The 13,593-nt window shown below is 44.3% G+C and overlaps 1 protein-coding gene across 1 annotated transcript in view; it reads left to right on the forward strand.

The window, feature by feature from the left end:
- Positions 1-13,593, forward strand: part of LOC126281582 (protein O-mannosyl-transferase TMTC2-like) — a 698,078-nt gene that overhangs the window by 2,806 nt on the left and 681,679 nt on the right. The gene's annotated exons all lie outside the window — the stretch shown is intronic.

Genomic DNA, 13,593 nt, shown 5'->3' on the forward strand with positions numbered 1-13,593 from the left:
GTAATTTACTGAGATTGCTACTCTCAGTTTCTTTTTTCCTTCCATGGCGTACAAGACTTCCTTATCTTGAAATGTCCCCTTACAAAAATTGTGCAAGACTGTGCTTAAGCTGACACACAATATCTTTTAGCGCAACGCAATCTGACTTTCAATAATCGCTACAAAAGAATGGCCCTATACCTTTCACAAATCACTTACAAAAATCTTCGTTACTCGAACTACTGCAACACATCGAGCGCCACTACTGCCAGCTAAATAAAAGATTCAAACTACGGAAGGCACTATCTACTGATAGGCATAGTTAGCAAAAGGAAGATTTTAATTGAGAACATACAATGTATTTACCTTAATAGTGTTCAAAAGTCATTATGTATATAGCAGTTCATGACATCCAGTCTTACAAATTTCAAAACTCCGCCATCTCTCTCCCCACATCCACCACTGCTGGCGGCTCACCTCCAACTGCGCAACGCTACGCGCTGTTAACATCCAACTGCCCAACACTACAATGGCAGACAACAATGCAAACTAGCCACAGATTGCACACAGCACAGCCAGTGATTTTCATACAGAGCGCCACGTGGCGTTACCAATATAAAAACCTAAACAGCCCACTTACAATCTTTGCAACAGAGCGTAACCCGAAATTTACATCGTATTTCTAAATACAGCGTGTGACTGGCATAAGTGCAGATATTTTTATATGTGCCACCTTGTTGTGTGCATATTAGCGTCTTGGTTGCTTTCCTCTGCTTCCCAGAAATTTTACAACCTGGTATTTCCTACATGGCCAGTACTGTGCCTGTGCTGGAGAGGGAAGACGTTGCGAACACATTTTTTACAGGTATAACTGCTTTAGCACATACCGTTTACCTGAATGTCGCACTAGACTGTTTTTGACCCCTCTCCCAAATGGACGGATAAAATTCAACTTTATGCATCATTTTGTTTGTGACTGGAAACAAAACCATATATGTCCTGTCGAACTGGGAGTTCTACGAAACAAGTGATGAGCAATGTTTGTTTGTGCTGGATCTGTCTACACACTCTAAGAACACTGTGTCTACCGTTTTGCGTCCACGTTCCCACGCTTCAACATCTGACATGCTGCCCAGGGGAAAGTAAGCTTGCTCTTGCCACACGTAGTTTGAGGTACTAACTAACCTAAAACATACTGCTCCTAATGGCTACAAATACTAATCTGCAAATGAAGTAGATACTGATACAACGCTTTTCAGTACCCTCAGTCACCAATAGGAATATCTGCCCTTGTACCCGTTACACCCTGTATAACGATGGGAATATAGTGGTCGTCCTCATTCAGCAGGTGTAACAGCGATAGACTTTTTCTTCTCGAGTCGCTGATGTACTTCAGTTTCTATGGATTATTAAGTCACGGGAAAAGCGACGTGCGTCGCCATGCGAAACGACGACGCGCTGGACAGGGAAGACGTTGCGAACGCATTTTTTTACAGGTATAACTGTTTTACCACATACCATTTACCTGAATGTCGCACTAGACTGTTTTTGACCCTTTACAAAATGGGCGGATAAAATTCAACTTTTGTTTGTCACAGGAAACATACCCACATATGTCCTATGGAACGGGGTGACTTACGAAATATGTGTTGTGCAACGTTTGTTTCCGCTGGCTCTATCTACACCCTATAAGAACGAAATTGCAAATACATACTGAAACACAAGAGAAAATAAAGGAAGAAAAGCATGTGATGTGTCTTAGGAGAGACGACAGGTACACCACTGGCCAATAAAATTGCTACACCACGAAGATGGCGTGCTACAGACACGAAATTCAACCGACAGGAAGAAGATGCTGTGATATGCAAATCATTGGCTTTTCCAGAGCATTCACACTAGGTTGGCGCCGGTGGCAACACCTACAACGGGCTGGCACGACGAAAGTTACCAACCAATTTCTCATACACAAACAACAGTTGACCGGCGTTGCCTGGTGAAACGTTCTTAAGATGACTCGTGTAAGGAGGAGAAATGCGTACCATCACGTTTCCGACTTTGATAAAGGTCGGATTCTAGCCTATCGCGGTTGCGGTTTATCGTATCGCGACATTGCTGCTCGCGTTGGTCGAGATCCAATGACTGTTAGCAGAATATGGAATCGGTGGGTTCAGGAGGGTAATACGCAACGCCGTGCTGGATCTCAACGGCCTCGTATCACTAGCAGTCGAGATGACAGGCATCTTATCCGCATGGCTGTAACGGATCGTCCAGCACGTCTCGATCCCTGAGTCAACAGATATGGACGTTTGCAAGACAACAACCATCTGCACGAACTGTTCGACGTTTGCAGCAGGACGGACTATCACCTCGGAGACCGTGGCTGCGGTTACCCTTGACGCTGCATCACAGACAGGAGCGCCTCCGATGGTGTACTCAACGACGAACTTGGGTGCACGAATGGCAAAACGTCATTATTTCGGATGAATGCAGGTTCTGTTTACAGCAGCATGATGGTCGCATACGTGTTGGCGAAATCGAGATGAACGCACATTGGAAGCGTGTATACGTCATCGCCATGCTGGCGTATCAACCGGCGTGATCGTATGGGGTGCCATTGGTTACACGTCTCGGTCACCTCTTGTTCAAATTGACGGCACTTTGAACAGTGGACGTTACATTTCAGACGTGTTACGACGCGTGGCTCTACCCTTCATTCGATCCCTGCGAAACCCTACATTTCAGCAGGATAATGCACGACCGCACGTTGCAGGTCCTTTACGGGCCTTTCTGGATACGGAAAATGTTCGACTGCTGCCCTGGCCAGCACATTCTCCAGATCCCTCACCAATTGAAAACGTCTGGTCAGTGGTGGCCTGGCAACTGGTTCGTCGCAATACGCCAGTCACTACTCTTGATGAACTGTGGTATCGTGTTGAAGCTGCTTGGGCAGCTGTACCTGTACACGCCATCCAAGCTCTGTTTGACGCAATGCCCAGGCGTATCAATGCTGTTATTACGGTCAAGGGTGGTTGTTCTGGGTCCTGATTTCTCAGGATCTATGCACCCAAACTTCGTGAAAATGTAATCACATGTCATATCTAGTATAATATATTTGTCCAATGAATAGCCGTTTATCATCTGTATTTCTTCATGGTGTAGCAATTTTAATGGTCAGCAATGTATCATGTGCTGTCACGTGAAGTTCAAAATGGTTCAAATGGCTCTGAGCACTATGGGACTCAACTGCTGTGGTCATTAGTCCCCTAGAACTTAGAACTACTTAAACCTAACTAACCTAAGGACATCACACACATCCATGCCCGAGGCAGGATTCGAACCTGCGACCGTAGCAGTCGCACGGTTCCGGACTGCGCGCCTAGAACCGCGAGACCACCGCGGCCGGCTGTCACGTGAAGTCGCTGTTGGATTTACGCTTTGTGCTATGCGCTTTCGTGATCTATTTCTGTACATGCGACCTCTACCAGAGTCCACGCTCGGAGACGCAAACTCAAGAAATCGTTTAACGAAGTTGTCAACTGCTAGCTCTGTAGCTCAGTGGGAGCGTTTTGCTACACTTACAGCACAAACATTTCGTATTACGCTTATTTGCACTTCTGCGGAAGTAGTTTAACTACTGTACAGCCCCAAAGGTCACTGGAATAATTTCTCTATTTAGTCACTTGAGGCTAAACGTTCCTCATATCAAACAACTAGTCGTACGTGACAAAAGGACACGCAGCAATATAATTCATTGTTACACTGTAAACAGCGTGATAAGAGGATTTCAGACTCGCTTTTGTTTCTGAGTAATAATTTGCTACTCAAAGGTCATCGTTGTTAAGCGGTCACTACCTAGTTCAAAGAACTTATTGGAATGTAAACGGGTGAGATCCTAGACAACAGCCGATTCCTCGACAAGTGAACAGATGCTGTTCAGGACACAAATTTTATACTCCCCGACAAACCAAAATTTCGCATCGGTTCTGAGGAAAATTCGGCAGCGTGACAAAAGCGTTCTCCTCCGTTGGTTTTTCGGAAGGGTCGCCAACCGACGAACATCAGCGGTGGATCGGTATGTAACATAGCACAACCAGTGGTCTTGGTAAAATACTGCATTACTTCTTGTGTACCATGTAGACCCCCTCAGCCTACTCTTCCTCTCTGAAATTTACGAGTGGTGAGTCTGGAACAGAAAAGAGAAGCAAAACCAAACTCTGAATTAACAGGAGTAGCGAATGTTCAATAAATAGCATCAAGAGTGAATAGAACGCCAGTCCAGCGTTGTCGAACGTGATCGGTTCGGGGCTCCAAATGTTGTGGTGCAGGGAGGCATGTAGTGTTGCGTGGACGCACTGACCCCCAACACCAATGAACGGTATTGTGAAACCCTACTCCTTCTCCATGTTCGTCTTTTGAGGACTACAGTCGCCTTTACATCATTTTTATAGATGACAACGCGCAACCGCATGAACTGCGCAAAAGCAACAGCATTTACAACGAGAGGATATTGGATGAATGGATTGGTCTGCCCGTTCCACTGACCAAATCCGATCGTGCGTGTATCGGTTGCGTTGGGGAGACTTACTTCAGCACATGGAACAACAGCATCAGTTGTCATCGGCGCTGCTGGAGGAATGTAACGTCCTAGAACAAAAACTGCTTACCAGTATTGTAGCCAGCTTCGAAGCACATTAAAGGCCATGTATTGTCGTTTCTGTGGTGACCACACAACTCACACCACTGGCCATTAGAATTGCTACACCAAGAAGAAATGCAGACGATGGACAACTATATTATACTGACATGTGATTGCATTTTCACGCAGTTTGGGTGCATAGATCCTGAGAAATCAGCACCCAGAACAACCACCTCTGGCCTTGATACGCCTGGGCATTGAGTCAGACAGAGCTTGGATGGCGTGTACAGGTACAGCTGCCCATGCAACTTCAAGACGATACCACAGTTCATCAAGAGTAGTGACTGGCCTATTGTGACAAGCTCGCCCACAATTCACCAGACGTTTTCAGTTGGTGAGAGATCTGGAGAATGTGCTTGCCAGGGCAGCAATCGAACATTTTCTGTATCCAGAAAGGCCCGTACAGGACCTGCAACATGTGGTGGTGCATTATACTGCTGAAATGTAGGATTTCGCAGGGATAGAATGAAGGGTAGACTCACGGGTCGTAACACATCTGAAATGTAGCGTCCACTTTTCAAAGAGGTGACGGAGACGTGTAACCAATGGCACCCCATACCATCACGCCGGGAGATACGCCAGTATGGCGATTACGAATACACTCTTCCATCATGATGCTGTAAACAGAACCTGGATTCATCCGAGAAAATGACGTTTTGTCATTCGTCCACCCGTCTTCGTCATTGAGTACACCATCACAGGTCCTCCTGTCTGCGTTGCAGCGTCAAGGGTAACCGCATCCATGGTCTCCGAGCTGATAGTCCATGCTGCTGCAAACGTCGTCGAACTGTTCGTGCAGATGGTTGTTGTCTTGCAAACGTCCATATCTGTTGACTCAGGGATCGAGACGTGCTGCACGATCCGTTACAGCCATGCGGATAAGATGCCTGTCATCTCGACTGCTAGTGATACGAGGCCGTTGAGATCCAGCACGGCGTTGCGTATTACCCTCCTGAACCCACCGATTCCGTATTCTGTTAACAGTCATTGAATCTAGACCAAAGCAAGCAGCAATGTCGCGATACGATAAACCGCAACCGCGATAGGCTACAATCCGACCTTTATCAAAGTCGGAAACGTGATGGTACGCATTTCTGTTTTTTACACAAGGCATCACAAGAACGTTTCACCAGGCAACGCCGGTCAACTGCTGTCTGTGTATCAGAAATCGGTTGGAAACTTTCCTCATGTGAGCACGTCGTAGGTGTCGCCACCGGCGCCAACCTTGTGTGAATGCTCTGAAAAGCTGATGACTTGCATGTCACAGCATTTTCTTCCTGTCGGTTAAATTTCGCGTCTATAGGACCTCATCTTCGTGGTGTAGGGATTTTAATGGCCAGTAGTGTATTAAGGACCACGTCCCAAATTTCTTAATACCCAGGGTACCATCATGAATCGCAGTGAGTTCAGTGTTATTAACGTCGTTGAAGACGCGTGTCACTTCTGTTCGAAAGATCGCACAATTTTTTTCTGTACTTATGTATTGCAGTTCTTTCAACGTATGGTCCAAATGTCATCTGGCTGTGTTACTCGGCGGCTATACATCATGGGAAAGTTATTTTCGTCCTTAAGGTTTGTACACCACTGTATACGTTTTCCCCTCCTATTCCTTACATCCCTAGTTCAGAGCATGCAGTTAGGTTGTTTCCCAGACGAGATCGATAATATTTTTTAGGGAAATGGGCTCTGTCATTTTTACGCTCTGGAACGTTCGGAGAAATTGTACGCCTCTCTTTAGGTTTGGCCAAGATGATATCTCACATCCACCCTGTCTGTAAACTGCTATTTAACTAGCTGTTTGTCGGCCGAGCGTATTTGTTTTTATTAAATATAGGAAATATTGCAAACAGCCATAAGTTCTGATATACCATAGTATAGATACTTTTATACAGTTAAACTATGTAGAAATATCTTTGAAGTAACATATCAATACACATACCACATTCTTTGGTACAGAGTATCAGCTGCCGATGTAAACAGATGTATCTGCCATTTTATTTTGAGTTCATTTCATGGAGCAGTATGGATTGTAAAAGAAAATCAAAGGAGGACTTTTCAGGGAGTAAGTACATTAAGGGACACACTATGTAATCACAGATACTTTGTTATATTTTAGGACACAAATGTAAAACTTGCAAGAAGTCGACGTTGGCATCTGACGATGGGCTTTGACCCGAAACTAGTATAATAAAACCATTTCAGAAAAACTTGTGGCTAACTGTAGTATTTTCGAAGGCGTAATTTACGAAAAAAACTGCGGTGTTCAAGCAAAATTGATAAAATAATAAAGGTGTTTCTTGTGACGTGCAAGGCAGTTACTTGTAAATATGATATTCAGTCTGGAACCGCGCGACCGCTACGGTCGCAGGTTCGAATTCTGCCTCGGGCATGGAAATGTGTGATGTCCTTAGGTTAGTTAGGTTTGAGTAGTTCTAAATTCTAGGTGACTGGTGACCTCAGATTTTAAGTCCCATAATGCTCAGAGCCATTTGCACCATTTGTAAATATGTTATATTAATAATTATGTATTCGACGTAAGATGCTGTTTTGATGGCAGTTTACTTTATCGGACGAATTTCAATCGTCCGCTCATCATCGACAATAGCGATGTATTGCTTTTTAGCGTCTGCTTATATGATTGATTTATGCAATTTGCATAAAAGACTTATACGAAAATACACAGTTGTCAGTGGCAAATTTGGTCAACAGAAAGGCGCCTCTTCACACGCACATACACACACACACACATACACACACACACAAACACACACACACACACACACACACACACACACACACACACACACACACACACACACACACACACACAGATCACTGACTCACAGGCACAGACATACTGACATTTGCGTTCGTGAAGAAAGTAATCCATAACTGTTCGTCTATGTTTCTCAGTTTGGGTGCTGTAATACACTGAAGAGCCTTTATTTTGACGACAAACTATCGTGTCTTCATGAGTTCAACAACGTTCGTAATGGCGAACGTACACCTGTTCTTGTGATAAGGTTTACTCTGCGGATTAGTAATTCATTTGGGAACGCCTCGGTCGACACGCCAGTGAAGTATGCCAGAGGAACTTCTTGGTGAGCGGACAGAAAAGGTATGCAGCAAAACAGACGCAAATGAATGAAAAAGTCATTTCGGCCGCTGTACTCCATAACAGGAAAGAAATGTCGGGAATTCTGGACGAAGTGAGGCATTTGTGGCGATACCGGTCTCTTAACTGCGATCTTTGAATCCCCACCCGCCATCCAGTCTTGTTGTAATGGTTCCTATAAAAGCTCGACCCTCCGTCCCCTGCAGCATTCTCCCTCCTCCGCTTCTAATAACCATGACTTGGCGCCAGAAGCTAAATTCCCAACAAATTAAATTACATTTCGCATTCATCATTCTCAAGTCTTTTATTCCTGTCCGTCATAATTATTCGATCCTTTCTTATGTTATTTCGTTTAGGTTTGTATTCGTACGACGCATACAAAGTTCTGAGAACGTCAAGATATGACCACAGAACTCTCCTTGTTAATTTAATCAACGGCGGCTGAATCAGAGAACATTCCTTAACAGATTGTAAATTATGGTCACAACCACGGCCCTAAAAGAAAATTTTGCTGCCGCGATGGAGAAAGCGATTCTAACTTCCCGTTCCTATGTAAAACATGTCTCTCACTAATGGTGTTCAAGATGGGCTTGCATAGCGTCTATGTCAATATTGATTTTTCTCGGATGAGCAATGGGAGCAGCGAATCTCTCATGTTGTCTGTAAACTGAGGTAACAAAACAATCCGTCAAATTGTATTTTGCCTCTGGTCTGCTCATCCGGTCACCTTCTCAAGCATTTCTTATAATTCCTGATCCACCTTATTCTGAGGCAGACGTGACGAAAAAGAACGGAAACATTTCAATATCTGTGATCTGGCTGGTAGCCGAATTAGCCGTCCTCTGTTATTTGTTACCAAAAACCATAAAACCATGCCAACCCTCTTCCTCCTCCAGCCGATCTTTAAAGAATCAGTCTCCGATGTAGAGATTTGAAATTACGTTTGAAGCTTGTTGGAAGTCGCCAAGCGCTTTCATTATCTGATGATGGAAGAATATAGTCTGAGTAATTTGCGCGCCGTGCCACAAGGCATGTTAACGTTTCTGACTTTGATCACTGACTTGTTAATTTAAACCTTTATTCTAAGTTTATATCTCTTAATGAGTAGATTATGACAGGAAGACGTTAGACAAGCAACATGTAATTAGTGGCCAAGTGATTGGTTGACCGTTCTAACTGTTTACTAATGAAGATTATTATCATTGTTATTATTATTAGTTGATACGAACGCATAACAGCTCAAAATACAGCGACATTAATATGTAATGTTTGCGATCGCTACATTAAAAACGAATTCAGTTGTAGAGAATGTGCGCAACTTCCAGTGGCTGGAAGAGAACAGGTACGCTATAGTCGAAGAAGAGCCTCGCATGGAGACAACAAGTGCTGCATAAAGTACGGTAAGTGGAAGGAAAAGCCTGTCAGCGATCATCAGATTGTGACAATATATGCTGACAGTCAGAAATTCCACGTTGTGTTCAGCGAAGACGACCGACATGGGCTGCGGAACGAGAAACAAAAGATCTTAAGAGAAATCCGGAATATGAAAAAAAAAAAAACGAGGCAAAGTCTGGATGCACAGGTCAAATTTCAAGAATGACACGGAAGTAAAGATTTAGATTTTCCAGGCACATTATGAGGATGGACGACATAATTTTATAAAAAGCAACATGCTGAACAGGGAACATTTGGAAGAAAAAAGTCAGGAGGCTTTGGAAAGCAGAACGAAGAAGGAAAAAATCAAATGCAGCAGTGCACGATAGCTTCAACTGGAAGAGAACGTTGGAAGATCGTAGGCGAACTGATGTCAGGATTTAAGTGAACATCAGTGAAGCACAGAAAACAAGGGGGAGGAAGACAGTGAAGGTGCAGTAGAAAGAAAGATGAAGCATTGAACATGTCAACACTTGGCCATACAGGTTCGAAACAAAAATTATAGTAAAAGTATGAATCACGTAAACAAGTAAATGTCAACGATGTCTTACGCAGAAAGATTGGGGAAAAAATGGGATGAATCGAGATGGAAATGGAATGAATAAAAGGAAGAGACGCTGCCCCATGGACATAAAAAAGAATGATGGAATTTTGAGCGAAGACGAAAGCAAAGCAAATAAAATTGTGGTCAGAGTTGGTCTCAACGAATAGGTAGTAAATAAACGTATAGCAATACGCAATTAAAACTATTTACAGCGTGACTAGGATATAGCCAAACACTGGGAAAAAATAATGAATGTTTATCGTAGGTCCGCAACGTCAGTTTTCGACTCAAATTTCTAAACGGTTCAAAAAACGATGCCATTACACACTCATAAGCGATCGTGTTACTACACGTCAAAAGCCGTGGTACGTTCACCAGAGTCGATACTTCAAGCTTTTGCAGATTATGTTCATGTTTTATCACATTATGAGAAGAAACGGTAGCCCAGCTACGTTATCCATTGCACAAGGGAAATTTTCTTTCAACAATCGCCTGCCAAAATTTATTTAATTGCACACAGGTTTCGAAGTGTTACTGTTCCATTTTGCAATCAAAAACTGATACATGTTACTCTAGCATGTACAAGAACGACACTAAAAGAATGCTGTTGACCAGTTCCAAAAGTGTTTTATAAGTAGAGTTTATGCACATTTGTGCTGACTTTGATCACTAAGCAATTGATTCTGTACAGCGTAACTGATGTGTGTTAACTAAGAATCACTTGTCTTTGTGATAATGGTCTACAGAAGAGTAGTGCGTCATCTGTCGTTGAAATAACTTGAGATTTCACAAAATATTTGGAATTGCCGATCTACAGTTTATTATTTTATCATAATTGTCGAATGTACTTGAATTAAAGTGACAGTTTCTACAGTGTAATGAAAATAGAGAGGTAATACTTCGAATCTGTACAGAAATAAATATACACTGCCCACCAACGAGTAGCAGGATGAGGATATGAATGGCAGTGAGAGTTCGTACACATACTCGCCATGGCGTACACTGGCGTGACACAAGACAAGTGATAGCGATAGCGCTGCTTCCTGGACTCGGGTAGGCGGGTCGGCCCCGGATCGAATCCGCCCAGCGGATTAACGACGAGGGCCGGTGTGCCGGTCAGCCTGGATGTGGTTTTTAGGCGGTTTTCCACATCCCGCTGGGTGAATACCGGGCTGGTCCCCACGTTGCGCCTCAGTTAACCGCGTCGCAGACATTTGAAACACGTCCGCACTATTTCACGATTTGCACTAGACAGAGACAGTTAAGGTACACTGATTCCGCCCTGGGGGGTACGGGGTGGCGGCAGGAAGGGCATCCTGCCGTCCCTAACACAAACACTGCCAAATCCGTTGTAACCACGCCACCCTGCGATCGCTGCGGGACTATAGCGTGAGCGAAAGAAAGAACGATGGTGGTTGTATTGCGAAAACAAGATATAAAAGGGCAATGCTCGGCGGAGCTGCCATTTGTTCTCAGGTGATTTATGTGAAAAGTATTTGGCCGCGCGACGGGAATTAAAAGCCTTTGCTCGCAGAGTGGTACTTGGAGCTAGACGCATGGGACATCCCATTTCGGAAACCGTTAGTGAATTCAATATTCCGAGATCCATAGTGTCAAGAGTGTACCGAGAATACTGAATTTTAGGCATTACTTCACACCACGGACAACGGAATGGCCGACGGCCTTCACTTAACGACCGACAGCAGAGGCGTTTGTGTTCAGATGTCAGTGCTAACAGAGAAGCAACACTGCGTACGATAATCATAGAAATCAATATGGGACGTACGATGAACATATACGTTAGGAAAGTGCGGTGAAATTAGGTGTTAATGGGCTATGGCAGCATACAACCGATGCGAGTGCCTTTGCTAAGAGCACGATGTCGCTTGCAGCGCCTCTCCTGGGCTGGTGACCGCATCGGTTGGATCCTGGACGACTGGAAAACTGTGGTGTGCTCAGATGAGTCCCGATTTCTGTCAGTAGGATCTGATGCTAGGGTTCGAGTCTGGTGTAGACCACACGAAGCCCTAGACACAAGTTGTCAAGAAAGCACTGTGCAAGCAGATGGTCGCTCCATAACGTTATGGGCTGTACTTACATAGAATGGACTGGATCTTCAGGTCCAACTGAACCGATCATTGACTCAAACTGGTTATTTCGGTTAGGGGACTAATGACCACAGCAGTTGAGTCCCATAGTGCTCAGAGCCATTTGAATTTGAACCATTTCGGTTAGTTGGAAACCATTTGCCGCAAGTTATGGACTTCACGTTCCCAAAAAAAATTCGAGCGAATGATTTGGCCATCCAGATTGCCCGACATGAATCCCGTCGAACTTTTATGGGACATAATCGAGAGGCCAGTTGGTGTAAAAAATCTTGTAGTAGCAAACGCTTTTACAATTATGGGCGGCTATAGAGGCAGCCTGGCTCAATATTTCTTCAGGGGACTCGTAGCTATTTGTTGAGTCCATGCCGAGTGCAGCAGCTGCGCTACAGGAGGCAGATATTAGGAGGTATCCCATGACTTTCGTCATCTCAGTGTATTATGAGTGCCCATTTTATCTACTGGTCGACTCGTGCAGCATCCAGATCTGTGTGGCACCTGGCTGCAGCAGTGGTCCCGTGTTGGGCTAATTCCTCACGATCGGCCCGCGATTCAAATGTTTGTATTCTCGACTGCATATTCAGTCTCCCAGACGCTGCGCCATATCCCTTTGTGACTGCTGTACACGTCTTCTCTACACTCATATTTTTTGTGGCAGTGTTAGGTGGATTATTTGTCCTGTGAGTGGAATGGCAAAAATCTGTCCCATTTCTGAGTTTGTATCTTGCACTCTTTATTCGCTAATTTGTCTTCACTTCGAATGATGCTGGATGCAGTGGTCTCTAGTCTACTCGAGTTTGTACACTGTTTCGATGTTAATCGTGTCTACGTCTGCAGCAGTATATGAATTATTATTTCTTGATGCTTTCCCACAGTCCATGCAGACAATACGAATATGCACCCCGTCGTTAAGTAAATGGACAATCCCGCAAGCTGTTTGTAGTGAGACGTGACTAAATCTTTCTGCTACAAAGTAGGCAGTATACGTGTTTCATTGTTCTAGTGACTCCTCTGTAATGTATCTTTGTAACTCGAGAACTTTGGAACAAGACCGATCACCTTTACCAAGCCTGCTGTTTGAGACCAGAAGGGATCCATTTGTGGTGCGTCATCTGTGTACAGAAAGGGCGAAAAGTTGCCAGTCATGGCACATCTGGACCCTGGTTTAAAGAGCGCATATGGAAGGGAGGGAGATGTGCTGTGAAATACTTGCAATGAAGTGTCACAACTGTTGGTACAATTTTGCTATGAGACCGAAGTTACTGGGAGAATATAAAGCTATGCAGGACTGCCATACGTCAAGGCCTGCAGTCTTAACATACGGCGCTAAACTTAGGATTATTGAGCTCTCCGTCGTATACACCCAAGAGCGCCTCGTTATATCGCCATCGATGCAGTGCTGGTGTGTGTCCAAGATTATTGCGCTGCCCGTCGTACCAGTCGGTTTGAAATTTGGCAGGGCTTATCCTTTTTCCTCGTCAAATGATCACTATTTGGCAGCTTGTTGCTCCAGCATAGGAAAGAAAGCTGTCACTGCGAAGACGGCCGGAACATTGAAAAGTTTGTCGGACGAATGTTGTATGGGGTAGCGGGGGCTACAATATGATGTTGATTTTTTTGTTGCTAAGTGGGATCGCGTCAGAGATATGAAGGTCAACTTTGTTTTTTTCTTAATGGGATGTTATAGTTTGGTATTTCATTTCTGATAGTGGCTCTCGAG

This window comes from Schistocerca gregaria, chromosome 7, assembly GCF_023897955.1.
Source record: "Schistocerca gregaria isolate iqSchGreg1 chromosome 7, iqSchGreg1.2, whole genome shotgun sequence".
In the NCBI taxonomy this organism is placed as follows: domain Eukaryota; kingdom Metazoa; phylum Arthropoda; class Insecta; order Orthoptera; family Acrididae; genus Schistocerca; species Schistocerca gregaria.